Source organism: Bombus affinis, chromosome 8, assembly GCF_024516045.1.
Source record: "Bombus affinis isolate iyBomAffi1 chromosome 8, iyBomAffi1.2, whole genome shotgun sequence".
Lineage (NCBI taxonomy): Eukaryota > Metazoa > Arthropoda > Insecta > Hymenoptera > Apidae > Bombus > Bombus affinis.
Window position 1 is genome coordinate 1,571,960 of NC_066351.1, and position 18,130 is coordinate 1,590,089.

The 18,130-nt window shown below is 38.0% G+C and overlaps 1 protein-coding gene across 22 annotated transcripts in view; it reads right to left on the minus strand.

Moving 5' to 3' along the window:
* LOC126919367 (bromodomain adjacent to zinc finger domain protein 2B-like) overlaps positions 1–18,130 on the minus strand; it is a 211,586-nt gene that overhangs the window by 88,124 nt on the left and 105,332 nt on the right. The window contains exon 1 of one of the 22 annotated variants that reach the window (XM_050728451.1): positions 13,978–14,331. The exons of the other annotated variants lie outside the window; for them this stretch is intronic. The gene's annotated coding sequence lies outside the window, so the exon portion shown is untranslated. Of the gene's footprint in view, positions 1–13,977; positions 14,332–18,130 lie in introns of those variants that run through there. 22 annotated transcript variants of the gene reach the window in all.

The following is an 18,130-nucleotide window of genomic DNA, read 5'->3' on the forward strand; positions in this document are numbered from 1 at the left end:
TTACAATATGTCGCTATCAACTGTTATCAAGGCGCCACGATACCAATAAGATAACCGGTCCAATGTGGAAAGAATGTTGTTTTGCATCATCAATTTATTATTATTTTACCATTATATGCTTTGAATAATAAAAATACTCCCGTAGCGTCCTGAGCGAAACATGTGATTTCAATGTGGCAGTCGAAGTGTTAATACATACGTTCACTAAAGTCAAAAATCGTGAGTTTGTGTAATTAGGGTAACCATGTAAGATTCAGAAGTTTGCTTGCAAATGTGTACAGTTTATTATTATCAGCTGGAATAAATACAACAATTGTCTGTTCAAATGTAATAGTATTCCTTGTGCAAGAATAAGATGCATAATTAATAAACCACATAACATCGTGGTTTTGCCATGTCTATAAGTAAAATACGTCACGTTGTTATTATTCTTACGTTTTATTATTTATATTTAATTAATTGTCTAATCTATTGAATCATGAACTATTCATTCGGCTATTTATAATTGATCTACTTGGAATCTCTTGCACGATAATTTATTAAGTAACGGTAAGTATTAGTGAATCGACAAGTGGCAAGTTGCAGGTTGTAGACTTTTCGTTTACAATTCTAGAATCCTACATCAAATATGTTAATTAGATGATTTTTAATTTCATTCGACATTTACACGAATAAATTATCAAACTCGTTTCGATCACGCAAAAAGATCTATTAATATTAATAATTTATAACTTGTTATTTGTAAAATCTTACTAATAATATTAGTTTAATCTGCAGGAGGACTCTACTCATGTTTTAATTACAAAAAAGGAAACATGCAATCTCGTCAACAACCAGTATCATCCTAATATCTCAAAATTTCTCTTAAATAAAATTAACGTAGCAAAATATTCTCAATTTAACAGACTCGTAATCTCGAATTAAATTTGAGAAATGCTCGTCATAAACCTCATCCCTTTCAATCGTCATAGCACAGGGAACGAAATCGTCGATCGACTGAATTTCACTGGAATACGACACGTTAGAGAAGTGCAAAGGGAAAGAGAGTGGCACCAGTTCCTCGGCTATATCATCGTCAGCGGCAATTAAAAATAATTATCAGGCGGATTCGAGCTAAAGATGGCGAAGCCAGAGGCGGTAGAAATTCAGCGGATCGATTAAAAGCAGTCGGATTCAAAGGAAAACCTGTGGCTGCGGATTGAAACACAGCGAGGTTTCGCACCTGTACGCACGTTCCAGTTCTCAGAGTCGCACGGCCCACATTTCGCTCACTAGCCAACGATCGAGTAGCGTTTCTCAAGTTGAAACCTTTTCGCCCTCCCCCTTTCTGTCTCTCTGTCTTTGTCTGTCCGTCTGTCTCTTGCTCTTCGATCAACCTCGCAATCGCTGTTTTGTTTGCGATCGGCCTTGACGAACTTTTCCTTATTATGCAAGAAGGATCGTATTTCGCGTTGTTCGTTTTGTTATCAAACTCTGGATAATCAGATTCGACGCGTTGCGCTACGTTGATGATTGACAGTTTATCGTTTAGGGCTTAGGGGATTGTGGTCGTTCTAAATTGCAGATAACCATAGTGCTGACTTGATTTAGATGTCTGAATTTTGGTAGACAGTTTATTGCTGCGATGTTGGTCAACAGCAGAGATGATAGTTGAATATTCAAATTCTTAAACGTATATTTGAAGAGTTAGACTTAAAAATTGCAGCTTGAAGATTTCAATTTAACAATTAGAATCTAAAAATTTGAATTTGCACATTTAAGGCCTCTAATTCTTTAATACCACAATTCTAAAAGTTTATGTCATTGTATTTAGCAATGGTTGGTTTCATTTCTTTTCCCACTTATTTCTTCAATCGCAACTTGTACAATCTTAAACCGCTACGTACATCAAACGCAAGGAAAATTCAAAGTCAAGCAGTCCAAACGTTCTGTTCCAGAAATTTCTGCTTCAAACTCTTAGGCTTTGCTCCAAAAACTATCCAACAAAGCCGCTACTTTTTCCTCCAACAACTAACTAACTAGCAAAACTCTTCTCTTCTACTACGAAATCTACTCAATCGACAAAATTCTCGAACCTTATTCAAAAATTCGCAGCATCGTTAAAAACAAAGGTTCGCGAAGATCGATTCGAAAATTGAATAACCTGGAAGTTTCACGAAGAATCGATGAGGATTTCGTTGGGAGATCGGTTGGCTACTCGATTAAAAGCCGGAAACTTCTCTCGCGGCGTGTCAAGATGGAACGAAATTGGCGGAAGTTACGCAGTGAAAACGCCTGAACGGTATTGCCTATAAATCAGGCCGGCGAGCGGCGCGACGCGGAGTTGCCCTCCTCGGCTTCGTCTTCCGCCGTCCTTTCTTTCCCTTTTGTGCACTGGCTCCTCTCTTTTTCTCGTCGTAAAACGCGCGCCGCCGTCCCACATTTGCCATCACAGAGAAAGAGAGCGGAGGATCGATCGACTGGTCGAAACGATCGTCTATACGACATACACAGAAAGTCGCAACCGAGTGCAGAATTGCGAGGAAACGCGTTTCGTCTGGGTGCAGCCAGAGTGAAGAGATTTGTACAATGGCGCAATCGATAATTGGAATTTAGAGTAAATAAGATTGCGCGTGTTTACGATTAGGCTAACGCTAAATGTTTGGTATAATAACTACCTACGTGCTGTGTTTTGAATATTTTTTCTTTGTGTATCACGTGTTACTTTGTGCTCCTTTGAATTTCTCATAAATATTAGGTTTGTCCAAGAAGTTTCTTTCGTTTTATGAAGAAATAATAGACGCACAACATTTTTTGTTTTTACAGAAATTTTACAGACATGCTTTCACGTTTGTATGAAAAATAAAATAAAAAACACGTTCGCGAAAGAAAGACACTTACCGGACAACCTAATATGTACATATATGTAAACATTTGCAATTTATTAATAATAACATTAGGTGGCTACTATCGTGAAATAGCACAGCTATTCTTCTTTTAAAAATACAGAAGATTATTGTGATCATTCTTAACCAAGTTTTAGTGCCAAGGGTTTTTTAAGAATCGCGCCATGTAGCGCGATAATGCTTCGTTCATTTCTTTGCGAAAAATGCCGATCGATTTTTGGTCGAAATGCCCGCGCTTCGTTTCATCAATCATATCAGAAACGTTATACTAAACACTCAAAAGTTTGCGATTATTTAAAAAAAAAAAAAGTAATTACAAGAGGAAATTCTGATATGACTGGCGACGAGCTACATTCGAAACCGAGCGCGTTGCGACACACAGTTCACCACAGTACGCGAACAGCGTGGAGCTAAACCGGTTAACCAAAATTTCAGGTGCAAAATGTTAGATAGAATCGAGCGATGATTTTGAGTATATGGATAATATCAATGGAAGCCCATACGGGAAAAACTCATTTATAAATTCATATTAAGTCCATTTTATTGATTTTTTATTTCCATACTATTTCATGGATTAACAGAGTGATATACCGATTCATCGCGTTTTTCCTTTATAATCTTCAATTATTAAATTCACCTCTGCCTACATAATTGCAATGTAAAATCCATACATATGTACATCTTGCGTCGAGAGAAAGCTCCATGCGCAATAATCTTCCACTAAAAACCACGATAACACCATAAGGGATTAAAAAAAAAAAAAAGGAATCGACGGGTATAACGGTCTAAAAAAGTCGTAAAAGTTGGATGATAGCATCATGGAGAAGCTTGAATTACCGATACTGAATGGTTACAACGTAACTGACTGTATAAACGTAACGATTCTCTGAGTAATACCTTAATTAAATTACAAAACATTTTTATGACGCGTATTGAGCGTACACCTTCGAAACAATGTGATTGAAACAAGTGAAACTTTAGAATGTCGTCACTGTTTCGACTTTTTCCCTATTATTTCGAGCCTGCAGCATCAAAGACACGTTTTTAATCTCTTTACTTTCCGTGATTTTTCGCTTTTATTTCTTTTTATCATTTTTTGTACCGTTTCAAGAGAAGCACGCGTCAACTTCGTGGTAATTACATTGGCCGTGATATGTTTTAATTCCACGAGTCGTACGGCCGCTTCGTAACTCTATTATTATTAATTTGCGTGATTTTTCGTATCGGATTATACACACCGGCAACGAAATTCGCCAACGCCAGCCCGGAAATCCGTCGCAATCGGATAACGCTCGCTCTCGTTATGTTTCTCTCTTCAACAGTCGTGCCTACAGCCGTGCCATTAATTTAATTATACGATAATTTGTGAAATACCGACAGCTTCTTTTACCCTCCTATTTCATCGTTTTACACGTAGCTATTTCGTTCGTTGTGTTTTTACCTTTCGATTTTTTTTTCTCGCTTGAATAACGCGTATCGTGTTCTCCATAGTTGTCACGAGTTTTATTCAAAACATCGAAATTATTTAAAATATTTGAGTAAAACGTGCTAAAAGAGAAAATTGCTAAAAATATAGCAGCATATGCTTGGTATTTCTGATTATAGAAATAAAGGGAGAATATTTCATGATTCGATTTTATTAAAACTATTCTTATTTTCCTCTGGAAAACAGCATGATATTCACTTTTAGAATTTAATCCGCTATTCCATGTGAGCCGAAATAAATATTCCATTTCCAAATAAATATTCCATAGATTTTATTAAAGCATGGATAATCTTCAAATATTTCATTAATTTTTAATGTAACTGTACTAGCTTTTGTCCCCTTTTCTTTGTAACTAAAGTAAATTATTTCAAAGAAGAAAATATCTGAGAAGATACAAATATGAGAAAGTGAGGAGAACAGCAAGAGATAATTGTTGCCGTGAGATTTAATTTTCTATAGGTAAATCGAGTCGTTGACGAACACACAAGTGAAATATTTTCCTTTCCAATTTTTATTTTTATTGGAATGAATATCAAATCAAACAATTTATTTATGTTTGCGATAAGTAGATAGCGTCGAACGTAACTCTTATTAATATCTTATTTTTGTTATTTTTTTGCTTTGCAATTTGCATGCTAGACGACTGATTGCGTCACGATGCTTAAATACGTCCAGCCGATTACATAAAAGTCGAGTGGAATCCGTTCCTAGCCGGAAGACAAAGAAACTTTGTCTATCCAGGCCTCACGATCCCTTGAAAACTCGAGAACCTGCTCAAGGCTCGTATGCGTGTAGAATACGATTTTTCAAGCAGCTGCACGCGCGACCCAGTGAAATTATTCGCGACAAGAAACTAATAAATAATAAATAAAGCGTAACTTAACAAAAATCAGTAGAATCACTAAAGTGATTAAAATCACCGACCGATAACTGTTCGTAGAAATTTTGTAGATTTACAACGACACGTTTCTCGCGTCTCATAGTTTCATAATTCCTTTAGTACTTCCACGTAATTTTATATGAATTTTGGTGACATTAAAGTGGAAATTAAACAGAACGGAAATATTAAAGTAATCTTTCAGGATACTACGTGGTACAATTTTGATGCTACTCGATTAAAAATCCAAACATTCCAATTCCATATCGAAAATAGATATAGAAAATTGGGATACAAAGTCTAACTTCAACTTATTAATTTTCTATTAATTTTCTGTGACTAAAATATCCTGCAAATCTGTAACTTGTTCTTCTTCTTCCAGGAATATCGTATACAGAGTTTTATCGCGCCCTTATGAAGCGCCCTTAAAATAAATAAAACATAGCGTCTAGACTCGATAGAAAATTTTCAGTGCCTGAAATCGAGCAGTTAACGTAATCCGTATCAGCGTGCCAACTTTTTACAGGTAAAAAGAAGTTTCGTGAATAAAAATCAAGGATCCCCGTGGCGAGGTTACGAGCTACAACTTGGTTTCGCCGGTGATCTAGTGATTTAATCGCTCTGTCGGCCAACTTTATTTTTATTATTCTCTCTCCTCTTCTACTTTTTTTTTCCAAAATGAAGCCTGAAATCCGCGTAAACGCGGCATGCGAACTCTGGCGCGCGTTCACGGCCAGAAGTTTCGGCGTTAGTTTGGCCAACTTCATATTATGTACCGTACATAGGGTAACAAGTTCGCCAGCGACGCTTAGGCAGCCAACAGTTCTCGAAGAAATTCGAAGAATAAAGTACAGTTGCGGAAAGTCGGACCCTTTCCATTTTCATTCACTCTCTCTTTCACTGCATTCAGCCAAGCTTTTGTTTCTTCTCCATCTCTGCCTAGAATCAGCCTTTTCACGCGATCCATTCAAATTCTTACGATGAAACAGACAAACGAACGATCGCATAACCTTCCGTTCACAGTTCATTTCTCACTTGCTCATATCGATCCAACTTTCTGGCCTATTTTACGAGTCTGTTTCATGTCATTTTTAGTTTCTTCGCCTCTGCAATTTCACCTGTATTATCACACTATAACGACACTTCTGCATCGACATTTTCAATGTCATTGTTGCTTATTTACTGAAAGGTAAAATAATATTTCTGCTATGTATATGTAAATTTTTAGTTTGCGCGTACAATTTTAATTAATTCAGCGAGTATCAGATAATATCTGGTTTAAATTAATTTATCTATTTGAATTCAAGCAATTTGAAATCGCTTGATCATCGTGGACTTAGTACATATCTATATATTTACTTGTTTTCCAATATTCTGTCAAATTCCTACGCTTGTTTTTATTAACCAAGCCATTTGATTTGAAGATTCTTAAATTCAGGTAACACGACTAGTCTGAATGGAGCTCATGCGATAAGATAATGATAAATTAATTTTATGTACGTCGTTACTTGTTTATTTACTTGCGCGTTTCTTTCACTGTTTGTTAATTCAACCTTTTTACTTCTCAAATACTCAGTCATTGAATTTTCCTTGAAACGTAACCGAAAATGTATTTAATTAACGTAAAACGTGAAAGTTGCGTGCGAGACTAATTGCCATGGCCTTAACACCATAAAACTATTTTTAACGTGTAGATACCCAAATATGTTCCGCATCTCTAATTAAACTTAACAATATGACGAAAATGAATAAGTATGTGTACCTCATCACGTTTCTGCCCTAATAAAGACACGAGTTGCATGTTTTTAACAATGCTGAAAACAACAAATCTGATACCAGTGATTTTGTCTGATAGCTTTGGTATTAACAAATAAAATTCGTTAACGTCAACATGACAAAATGTTGTGCAATGTTGATGCTTTAAACCTTCCCTTTCGTTTTGTCCGATTGAACACAATGCTGCGTAAAATGAAACAGGTTTCCTGAGAGTCGCATGATATTCAAAACTTCAGCGAAGCTTTCACGATAAACCCTCGATGCTTGCATAAAACGAGCCATGATGAACGGAGCTACTGAACTTTTGCGGAGAACCGGACGCGAAATGCCAGGCGGTGCGCGTATTTATCGCGCATCTTCAAACGAGAAAATGTCAGTGTCTGTGAACCAAAGAATTCCGATGTTCACCTTCCTGGTCGTGTTCACGCGTGCATAAGACGCGTGCTTGGGGTGAACGTACGCACACACATTCGCGAAGGCGTTTGCCCGCGAAAGTCGATTCTGCAACGTATCCGCGAACGAGTTTCCGTTCGTAACACGCAACGACAACGCGTGTACGATAACTCGGGTCAATATTCGGAAATTTCATCAAATTTGTGGATCCAGTTGATTTGTTCTTATCTAGGAAAATTATGTGCGTTAAATAAATGAAATATATGTTTCTGTGAGGTATAACGTTCGTCCGAGGTAATGACGCAATTAAGCGGGCTTTTTCAATTTTGCCTATGTGACCACAAAATTGATCAGAGGTTAGATTAAGTTAAATTAAGTTAAATAAGATTTGAACCAACGATCTTTTAAAACTTAACAATGATATATAGTTTCGTTTATTCAAACGTTGAAACTTTGCTTAAACCTAATTCAAATCTAATCTAGTAGAATGATTTTGGTAAATTTTGAGAATCAAGCGAATTGAGCTGAAAAAATATATTTTCGTTAATTTCTACGAGATAAGAAAAAGTTTTAAAATTTGTGACTTTCGTGGCAATACAATGTATAGTATACTAACGTGTCTCATGCCCCTCGTTGACGTTTGTAGTTTTAGTAATAAAATAAAATTTGAAAAAAGAATTAGTTTCAAAAAGGAAAAATTGGGAAAATTTAAAAAAGTCAATTATCATATAATTAACAATTAGAAACAAAAGTATGCAACGATTAAACGTTCCACATACGATGGTAACGCTAGTCGCTGTAGTTTCTCAGCTTTCCTCGCTGTCTCTTGATTACACGTCCATGCTTCCGACACTTGAGGTCATTTGGATCACCTGGTTTACATGAAAGGGGTACGCGGAACACGAGGGATCGATGTTTGACTCGCTGAATGACGTTTTAGGGCATGGACAGTCAGGGTATCGGGGATATTTCGGTTAAATTTCAAGGTACTTAGTTGGTTGACGAGGGTGTACTCGATGATTGAGTTACGATACGATGGTCTTCGATGTACCACCTTGGGTACATGCTTTGATTACTAAGAATCTGGAAGGTGACATGGAAGAGGAAGGATAGAAACTTGATTTTACGAGCATACGTGATATGGTTTGATGTTACCTTGACAACGTAATAACCCCAAAAAAGAAAAAAAACCCACAGGTTGCGTCGATATTTCCCATATCAATGAGACTGTTAACAACGTAAACTGAACGAAAACCAGCAAAGAAAACCTTGCCACTAACTGCAACGAACTATCCATCAGACCGCATCTACGATTAAAACTCGTGTAATTATATACAAAAGTTGCACATTACAAACAGAGTGGAAGTGAACTGAAGAGAAAGAAAAAGGAAAAGATTCTTTCCGTACCTAACTAACGAACTACAAAACCTTCTCGTCAGTCGTTAAGCGATCTACAAAATCCCGCGATGCATGTCGGACTCGCGTTGCTACCCCATGCAAGAATCACGTACGAATAGAAATCGAACGGCAAGCAAAAAGAACGAAAGAGACGAGAAAAAAGAAAAGAAGGAGGGAAAATCGGAATATAATTCAGGCTTATCCATCCAGCTGATACTTTCAGGCCGGTATCTCGACTTTCGTTGCGACAGATCGATACGAGAACTCGGGGTGGGGCATTGTCGTGGCCCCCCAACCCCTGCTCTGCCGTGTTCCAACCTCCCCCGGTTGCTGACGACCGCGACGAGGGTCCTGCTGCCGCGCCGGGACACGTAGATCGCTCGTCCTCCAACCTTCCGCACGCTCTCGATTCTATCTACCTATGTGTATATACGTGTTTCCTCTTCTATACAGGGTGTCCTACGCAACTGGGACAAGCTGTAACTGTGGAACGGTGGCAGATCGAAAAGAATTTCATTAAGAAAAATTTTTCTGACGGCATCACTTAGCTAGCCGAAGCAATAAGTATTTACAGTTTGAACCTTCGCAGATAAATTTTAAATGCCGCCACTGTACCGTATCCGACTGCGGAAGGTCAAATCTTTGAAGGTTACCCGTGCTTTCTTAGATATTGGAACTTTGTTTATACACCGACCGATGGATCTTTGTATTTCGAAAAAGTATTATCGTAGAAAAGTGTGAAGGAAAGACACGACTAGCCTAACGCTTTTATATAGAGAAGGAAAAAAAGAAATGGATAGATCGATGTATAAACAAATTTATAATTTTACTAAAAAAGGTATAGGTGGCTTTAAAACCTTGGAAACACCACCATTGCGAAAATGGACGCGTGTACCAAGTGATTCTAAAATATTTAATTTTCTCTAATGAAATTCTTTTCTATCTTTCACCGTTTCAGAGTTATAGCTTGTCCCAGTTACGCGAGACACCCTGTATACATACATATATATCTTTATATGTGCGCGTGACCAAGCAGAGAGAGGGTTTCAGTTCGTGCAACGCGCGCGAACAAAAACAACCGGCGTTTGGCAAACTGGATATCGGGGTGGGGCTCTCCATCTCTCTGTCTCTCTTTCTCGCTCTGTGGCCTGGGTTTAAGGCTCCTAAACGACGTTTTGAGCACGTCCAGTGAACAACCAAGCCGCGTTTCCCTTCGCCGCATACGGTATCTGCCTTTGCTATCGCGTGAAATTCGAGGCCGCGGCGAGCTGTACGCGATCGATACTCTACACCGTCCGCCGGATGCGGCCAAACCATTCTTAACGCGCGGCGATAATCCTATGGGAATTCAATTAGATGCTTCGAGATGTTGGATTATGGTCATTACGGTTGTGTGTATGTACGCTGCTGGTTCGCAAGTCAGTCAACTGTTCTAATGAAGCCTACAGCCGCGGGCCATTTTCGTATCTTTTTCTAAACAAAGTATTTCCCAACCTAAGTTCCCTACGCGCATAAATATTGCCACAATATTATCATTGTTTGTGCTATATAAAATATTTTGAAATTTTTCATTAAAATTATAATGAGACAGGGACTGTCGTGATTGTACCGATAACATCTGAAACCAATCTGAAAATGTAGATAGAAACTACAGATATTTATTGCAAACATGTATTTGGTAAAAATGTTAATACGCAGTACAAAAGCCGCGACGCGATAACAGCGTGGTCCGGTGAAATTAACGCGTTGGTATCAGGCGAATTTTACCTGCATATTTTTTACATGTTTTTAACGTAATAAAATAAGTAGAACGCGATTTCGGCCGGAAGGTTAAGCATCAAAAAAATGTGAATCTAATTTTGTTGATTTTACAAGTACGTGGATGGGAAGAATATTTGTTGAATCTGAAGACACGAGTATTTTACAAATGGGCGAAATTTTGTAATATACCGATGTCATAATGTTAAAACATTCAATATTTTTGAATGTTCGCGATATTGAAAGAGATATACATGTGTATATTTAATACAAAATGAAATAAATTGAAAAGAATTGGTAACGCGTGAATAACGTAATATTATAATAAACAATACTTTTGAACGTTCAGCAAATTGACAAATATATACAGGTGTTTAATAACAAAATCAAAGAGGAAGAGAAAAATTGGGTAATACATGGATGGCTCAATGTTACAACAATAAATATTTGTAAGTGTTCGGTAAAATGAATAAAGATGTCCGTATATTTAATAACAAAATTAACGAATTTATCAATTCTCAAAGTGAAAATTTCTGATGTCCTATAAACGGAATTTAAAGATTTGAAAATAAAATCGATCGCGTCTATTGTCGTTAAATTCAAGTTGCCGCTCCAATTGAATCATCTAGGTCGACAGATCCTCTTAAGCCCGCTGCTCGTAAAATGGCTCTTACAATCGTCTAAATTCGATCTCGTCAGTCAATCGTGAAAATTATCAGGGAGACTTTATCCTGACACTTCACAAATTTCCACGCGAGTTCACATTTTCCACTCTAAACTCCCTACACGCATAAATATTGCCGCAATATTGGCACTGACTAAGTTATCATGTTGGTGTTATACAAAATATTTTGAAATTTCATTAAAATTACAACGAGACAGGGACTGTCATGATCGTACCGATAAAATTTGAAAGCAATCTGAAAATGTAGATAGAAATTACAGATATTTATTGCAAACATGTATTTGGTAAAAATATTAATACGCACGAATAGCGTGACAACACTGAATATTCATATTCATTGGCACAATGGATGATTGACTATTTAAATACTTTCGTGATCTCCGCGAAATACGTACTTATACCAAATGTATTGTAATCTATAGATTCAAATTTATTTCAGAGTATCACAACACTGCTAATCTATCAGTTCATAGAATTGATCAGTATAGCTAAACGAGTGTAAAGAAAGAGTAAACCGGTACAGATGTTGCGAAGAGTGGATGGCGTAGTCGATCGATATCGTACGCAATCAGAGATCGGACGTGATGAAACGATTCTGGACGCGTACGAGCGTCGCCATTAAACGAGCCGCGATTGGCATTCTGAAACTGCGAAAATGACGGTTACATAAAAATGTCGTGGACACGGTGTATCGACGCGAGTGGCCACGTGTGAAACGCAGCGTCCAAGCGACGCGACGCACCGCGAATACATATGTTTCAGCCCGCAACGAGAAGAGAATAAAGAAGGAAAAAAAAATAGGAGAAACAAAAATTAAAAAAAGAAAAAATTTGTTAAAACGGTGTTCGAAGTGAGTCTCCTTCCTGTTGGCGATTTTTTTTCGAAAATTCCATCGAAATAACGGTCGAGGGAACTCGATACACCTGTCGCGATGATCGATACTCCGACACGCGAACGAGGCAAGATGATTTTTAATATACTGGAAAAATTGTCGACAGAAAAATTCAATTAAACAAAGCGACCTATCCAACGTCAGCATGCTTCTATTCCTCTCTAAACTTGTTCTTTCCTGTCTATACGAATATCGTTTTTCGCTCAGTCTAATTATTATGCATGCATTCTGACCGAGTTTTTAACGACTTCCAAATCGTTACTTTCTAGAAATCTCTACAACAACGATCAAATATACAGGGTGATTGGTAACTGGTGGTACAAGCGGAAAGGGGGTGATTCTACGCGAAAAAAGAAGTCGAAAATATAGAATAACAATTTTTCGTTTGAGGCTTTGTTTTCGAGAAAATTAACTTAGAAAGTGTTCGTAGAAATTTAATTAGAAGAGCAAAAGTATGTGTTCGGCAGAATGGGCAACATTTTCAGCAATTTTTGTAATAATAAACTTTATGATTACTTCATATTATTTCATTATGTATTCCTAATTTTCCGTTACGGCAAAAACAAACTTAAACTGCGATTATATCCATCGAAACAACGATCTACAGTGAGATTCGTTATAACAAGACGTGATAAAGTGCACGCGTACCGAGCGAAAATTCAAAGTCGATTTTCTCGAAAACAAAGCCTCGAATGAAAAATTTTTATTCTATATTTTCGACTTCTTTTTTCGCGTAGAATCACACCCTTTCCGCTTATACCACCAGTTACCAACCACCCTGTATATACATGTACTATGAGAATATCGTTTAAATTTGTTTTTCTTAATGTAAGGGAACGTGCTTTCTACAATTAGTTCAAATGATGTACGTAACATTTTTTTCATTTTTCAACATCTCACAAACCAAACTGGTTGGCTAACTCTACCTTTTCATAATAGGATTCATCTAAAAAAAAAATGAAAGATTTATTTCTAGAAACATAGAACTTGGAACATCAAAAGATCATCAATTACGGAGAACATCTTTCGAAAGGGATTTTCACTGACTGAGAGATTTAATGATCATCAACTATCGATGAGTCTTACGTACGTGTACTTGTAGCATGTGCTGTCATTGCATAGCAACGGATGCAATTATTGCAGGAGCTTGGCGTATATCACGCGACCGTCTTGACGCGTAAAAATGCCAAACTGTCACACAGCAGACTGCACCGGTTTACCGAGGAAATTGCTGTCTAACGAGACACCGATTATTCCCTACCATCGAGCCATCCTCGTATCAACGACCACTAATTGCAAAACTCGACGAATCGGCTTGAATTTTGCTGGATCCACACTGTTATTCACAAGCAGTTTGTAATCAGCAAAAAATTATATTTACTCTGTCCGTTATGCCTTTTATTCGTCAATGAATAACTAATATTTCTGTAGGAAATGATACTTTTGATGAAAATGATACGATGGAATCTTAAAATCGGTCACTGGGTTAAAAAAAAAAAAAGAAATATATCAAAGAGAAATTAAAGGTGTTGGAGTATTTTGCTTTCCTGGAGAAATACGAATATCGTTAAGTCCTTTAATTCTTATTGTGTCTTTCCCGCTAAGAATACACTGAAAAATCTTACGGCACTTTCCATTTCCAGTAAAACTTCAATACTTGATAGATTATAAAGCTTAGATTTAAACGCATCTTTTGATAAAATTATAATAATATAAATTGTCAACTTAAGCGATATTCCATTTCGTTTTTCGTCCAGTTTTGAAACAAGTCTCAAGATATCTCAGGGAGGCAGTGTTTTTCAAAGGAATTATTCACGAAAAGCCTACCTGTGTCCAGCTGACGAGCTGTCTTCAAGCAGTTCTGACCAGTGTGGAGCCAGCATTACGTATTATCGTTTGCACGATGGAAACTCGAAGTCGTTCGACGAGAGAAATCGCCTGTGGACGCGCTCAAGATCGCGAGAGGTTGGCGCAGCCGACGATAATCGTCCCGATGCATTATTAGCGCGTTCTGTCCAGATGCAACGGGGTCAAAGACCCGAGGACGACGCTGCGGGTCCAGTAACGTGCAAGTTCCAGGTGCACGGACCACGACGACAAACGTAGAGGACGAGCATACATACTACCACTACGAAGTATGTACCAGAGCGAGAGAGTAGAGCAGAGGACGGACGTCGTGAATATTCGCATCGCGAGATATCAACTGCGCGCTCTGTCAAACTGCCACTCGCGTCGGGACGAGGAAAAACTATTTTCACCCTGGCTCTCCCCGAAGGATCGATACGAGCCTCCTTTCGTTCCACTCGACCCGGTCTGCCGCTGTATTTTTAATTCGTTCCACTAATTCGTCGCGAGCTTCTGATCGTTCGACAACAAGTATAAGTATACGTATCGATATGCATACAGTGGTTTTAAAAAGTATCCACACATATTCTTATTTTCCTATGAAGCGGTTTTTTATTACGTTCCATTTCCGTAGAATTACATTTTTTCTATGCTCGTATAGTGGATTAGTCGTGCGAAAGTGCTATTAAATGATACGTAATGTAATATGTTTGAACTTAATTAATCAGTACATAAATGTTATAATAAATACAGCGGTATGGCAATATTTTTTGTAGCCGTTGTATGTCTATGGCGTGGGAAATACAGGCGAATAAATTACGATTTCGTTCGACTGACGCTCGCCAGAATCATTCGACTGAAATGGGAAATAACTATATCCGAATACAGCAGATTGCTAATTTAAATCGACGAGATATAATATGCGATTTCGACTAGCTGTAATCGCACCTTGGTGGGATCTGGCTGATTACGATATCGATATTGAGCGTGGAATATGATAATCAGAGCAGAAAATGGGATTTGAAAAATATGGACGTATTGGTGCGCAACCGTTGCGCTCCTTCTAATTTTTCAAACCTGTCTACACCCTCCTTTTCCTTTCTTTCTTGTTCCTTTTTTTCCCATTTTACTTTATCTCTTTTCATAATGTAACTGATATCAAAGGGATTATGGCCTGTTAACACTACAAGTACCAAGGTAACCAATTCATAACTTGTCATAGAAATTCTATGGATTTACAAGGCTGTATTTATGGAGATTTCAATGCCTTTGATAAAGTATATGGATAAAGGCTTGTTTTCCCTGCATTATGTATTTATTCATACACATACCTACTTCTTTGATACAAGTCTCATACGTTAGTCTGAGTATGAAACTCGAGTAACGTTAGTCAGGCACATGAAAATAAAACATTTCTTCTAATACGATATACGAACACAGACAAGACACAGATTTGATCGACTTCACTCTACGACCCACAATTAAAAGGCCAATATACGAAGCGTTCGAACGAGATCAAAGCACAGCCGTAGAAGAAAGGAGAGGTCGGTGGAAAAAAAAGGCTTGGATGTATCGTAAAACGAGCGTGGCTCGTGGAACGAGTGCATTCCCCTTGGAAATCGCGAGGCTGGTGGTACTAAAGGTGCTTAAGCACGGCCCTGTTCCTCGTCTCCGTCCGTTTCCTTCTCCGTCTCTTTCGCGCCTGTTAGTTCCTCGGCCAAGCAGTTAAGCTAGCGTAGCCGGTTGCCAGTTAGCAGAGCGGCGTGCTCGTATAAAGAGTCTCCCGGCAGAAAACGAACCGCCGCGCCGGTTAATCGTGTGCTTGCCCCGTCTCTACATACTCTACAGATGAGTAAGAAAGAGACAGTGAAAACGGACGCACACACCAGTACATACAGGGTGTCTCACACTTTCTCAGTGTGTTTAAACTGCAGCAACATGTCGTACAAGTAGAAATAAGGGGGAGATGCCGCGTAACGAAAAGTCCATAAATGCTTCATTGGGAATTCAACACCACGTGGACATTGCAATAAATATTTTCCATCTTCTAAGTATATTTTCTAATTTGCTTCAAACTTTACCAACCTGATCATCATAATTCGATCTCATTAAAGCATTAATGAAATTAACAAATATTTCGTATATCTAACACACATAACATAAAACTTATAAAACGTGTCCAAAAGTATTGGAATACTTTCGTGAATAATTATAAGCAACCTCGTTTTCGATATTTGTTTTATAATTTCTCGGCAGAGCATTTGTGCTAAAAAGTGAACCCGTGGTTACGTGACATTTTACTCTTAACGTTACTTATAAAACACGCCGACGTAGTTGGAAGGGAAAAGTACGGGACACCCTATAGCTCGCGTATAATCGCGTATATTCGCGTGTCCGTTTGTACGCGTCGTGCGTATCCGCTTCGCCTTTATCCTACGTTCTGCCCCTTTATTTCTTCCTGCTTCTCTCTTTTCCTCATTTACCTTCTTCCATCTTTCTTACTTTAATTTCTTTCCAGTTTCGGATGCGACCAGAACGTTCCTGTAAACGACCAAATGCAACAGCGTCGAAGAAGATTCGTTCGAGAAAGTATACGACATTTAGGTTGCGTGTCACAGGGAAAGCGCGATTTTATTTACGCGACGACTTTTACCACGGCGTAATAAGGGAGATACTATAGTTAATTCAAAGGCGATCGCGACCGCTTCGACGTTAATGGCGCCTAGCAGTCGCATCTAACATGGACGACCGCGTCGTTTAGGCCGCGATACATCGCCGTGACCAACGCGAGTACCTACACCCAGAGACTTACGACGTACGATGAATAAAATTGAACCGCTTACATAGTTCTCCTCGCGCTAGAAGAGCTGGTTTTCTGTGACTACTGTTAGTCTGATGAACGTTCTCACGTGCAATTTATTTGTACGCGATGCGATAAATAGGGAAATCCCTGAAAATCGAAGGTGAAACTTTCGTACGTCTTAACACTTTGATCACGTTGGTCATGATGACCGGCTATGGTTTCTCCTGTGACGCTACGGTGGTCATTCGGGACCGGAGCGCTTGAACTTACAATTGTATAAATTAAATAAAAATTGATAATTGGGGCATTTTGAATATAACCGATAAATAGAAGATACTTTGAAATAAAAAGTGCCCCATTGAACGATTAAACATTTTTATTAGAACATCAATAAAAAAAATGAGAACAAATCTTGCATCCAACGGTGCACTGTGTTAAAACACTTTAAACATAAATGTGGCTCATCGATACAATCTGGACAATAGGTGGTCACCTTTTGGTCCGATTCTTAGCAATTTTTGATCCTCACTGTTTAACGTTTTTTTATAGCACTCTCTGCAAAATTTTTGTGCCGGATACGCTTGTCCTTCTTTCTTTCGCATTTCGTACCGCAATCTTTATCGAATAAATATATTTGACGGCTCTGGTGAATGGCACTGTGTAAGGTGCATTGCGAGTGCCATTCTAAAATCTGATACTCCATTGAACAATTAAACATTTTTATTAGAACATTAATAAAAAAAAAATGAGAACAAATATTGCATCTAACGGTGCACTGTGTTTGCATCCGTATCTTTCAGGGGTAATCTACGAATATTATTATAAACACACCTTAGAAAATAATCGCAAACGCTGCTTTGTAATCATATGATTGAAGTTTGAATATACCTTACTGTTACATATAGAATGACCAAATACTGTTTACTAATATCTCCTACACGATTCAACAATATATTCTGGACGTTTTGCTTGCGACAAAATAACAAATGCGAATGGTTTGTTGAAATAAACGGAGCCTTGTTACAATATGTCGCCGTCAACTGTTAGCAAGGCGTCACCCGTGACCACCAATAAGAAAAACAGTCCATTGGGGAAGAATGTTGTCTTACATCATCAATTTATTATTACTTTGCTATTATATGCTTTGAATAATAAAAATACTCCCGTGGCGTTCTGAGCGAAACATGTGATTTCGGCGTGGCAGTCAAAGTGCTAATCGATGCAAATCGTTTTGTGTTATGTCTTATTACGAATAGTGATATATATCGTCTACAAATCAGGTCTTCTGAAATTTTTATAAACTAAGATCCACTTTCGAAGACGATAATCTTT